Here is a 1932-nt window from a genome sequence, read left to right as displayed (position 1 = left end):
TGGGTCATTTAGTAACTCTATGTTTATCTGTGGTTAATTGCCAGACTATTTTTCAGAGTGACTGCACCATTTTATATTCTCACCACCAAGGTACAAGGGTTCCAATTTCTCCACATCCTTGCCAACATTTGTTATAGTCCCTCATTTTGATTATAGCCATTCTCGTGGATGTGAAATGGTATCTCGTTGTTGTTTTACTAACAGACTTTATTTTTTTAGAGCAGTTTTAGTTACAGAAAAACTGAGCAGAAAATACAGAGTTCCCCTAGATCCCCTCTCCCCACCCTATTATTAACATCTTGCATTAGTGTAGTATAATACATTTCTTACAACTGATACCAATATTGGTGCATTATTAACTAAAGTCCATAGTTTACATCATGGATCACTCTTTGAGATGTATAGTTCTGTGGATTTTGACAAATGCATAATTTCATATATCCACCATTATAGTGTCATTACAGAATTGTTTCATTGCCCTAAATATCCCCTGTGCTCCATCCATTTATTCCTCCCGCCTTCCTCCCAAACCCTGAAAACCACTGATCTTTTTACCATCTCTATAATTTTATTTTTTCCAGATGTCATGTAGTTAGAATCATACAGTATTGTAGCCCTTTCAGAATGGCTTTTTCACTTATCAATATATATTTGAGATTCCTCCGAATCTTTTCAAGCTTGATAGTGCATTTCTTTTTATTGCTGAAAAATATTCCATTGTATGGATGATGGATATACCAGTCTGTTCATCCATTTACCTATTGAAGTATGTCTTGATTCTAAGTTTTAACAATAATGAATAAAGCTTCTATAAACATTCATGTGCAGGTTTTTGTGGGGTGATAAAATTTCAGTTCATTTGGGTAAATAGGAACAAGACTGCTAAATCATGTAATACGACTATGTTAGCTTTGCAAGAAACTGGCATACTTTTTAAATGCTATACCATTTTGCATTCCCACCAGCAATGAATGAGAGTTCCTGTTGTTCTTCATCATCACCATCATTGGTGTTGCCACTGTTTTGGATTTTAGCCATTTTAATAGATATGTAGTGGTATCTCATGTTGTTTTAATTTGCAATTCCCTAATCACATGTGACATTGAGCATATTTTCATATGCTTATTTGCCATCTGTATATCTTCTTGGCGAGATGTCTATTCAGATAGATCTTTTGACCATATTTTAATTGGGTTGTTTTTTTAGGTTGAGCTTTAAGAGGTCTTTGTATATGTTGAATACGAATATTTTCTCCCAGTCGGTGGCTAGTCTCTTTATTCTCTTAACAATGTTTTTCACAGAAGTTTTTAATTTTAATGTAGTCTATCATGTTAACTTTGTTTGTTAATGGATCGTGATTTTGATGTTGTATCTAAAAAAAACCTACCTAGATTTTCCCCTATGTTATCCTCCAGAAGTTTTATAGTTTTGCGTTTTATATTTAGAACTATGATCCATTTTGAGTTAATTTTTGCAAAGGGCGTAAGATCTGTGTTTAGACTTGTTACTTTTCATGTGGATATTCAGTTGTTCCAATACCATTTGTTGAAAAGATTACTGTTTCTCCACTAAATTGCCTTTGATCCTTTGTCAAAGATCGGTTCTCTGTATTCATGTGGGTCTATTTCTAGGCTCTCTGTTCCGTTGATCTATTTGTCTGTTCTCTTGCCAATACCACACTTTTTATTAATGTAGTTTGGTAGTAGATTTTGAAGTCAGGTCCTGTCAGTCGTCTAATTTTGGTCTTCTTCAATACTGTGTTGGCTATTCTGGGCCTTTTGCCTTCCCATATAAACTTTAGAATCAGTTTGTAGCAACAAATAACTTGCTGGGATTTTGACTGAGTTTGTGTTGAATCTATAGATCAAGTTGAGAATAACTGACGTCTCAACAATATTGAGTCTAATTATCCATGAACATGGAATATTTCTC

General features: G+C 34.1%; 1 protein-coding gene across 1 annotated transcript in view; it reads right to left on the bottom strand.

Annotated features, from left to right (window-relative positions):
- Positions 1-1932, bottom strand: part of TBX20 (T-box 20) — a 65686-nt gene that overhangs the window by 2925 nt on the left and 60829 nt on the right. The window lies entirely within an intron of this gene.

The sequence above is a fragment of the Propithecus coquereli genome, unplaced genomic scaffold, assembly GCF_000956105.1.
Source record: "Propithecus coquereli isolate 6110/MARCELLA unplaced genomic scaffold, Pcoq_1.0 Scaffold134, whole genome shotgun sequence".
In the NCBI taxonomy this organism is placed as follows: Eukaryota; Metazoa; Chordata; class Mammalia; order Primates; family Indriidae; genus Propithecus; species Propithecus coquereli.
Note: the sequence above shows the minus strand (reverse complement) of the source record. Positions and strands in the feature narration are given on the sequence as shown.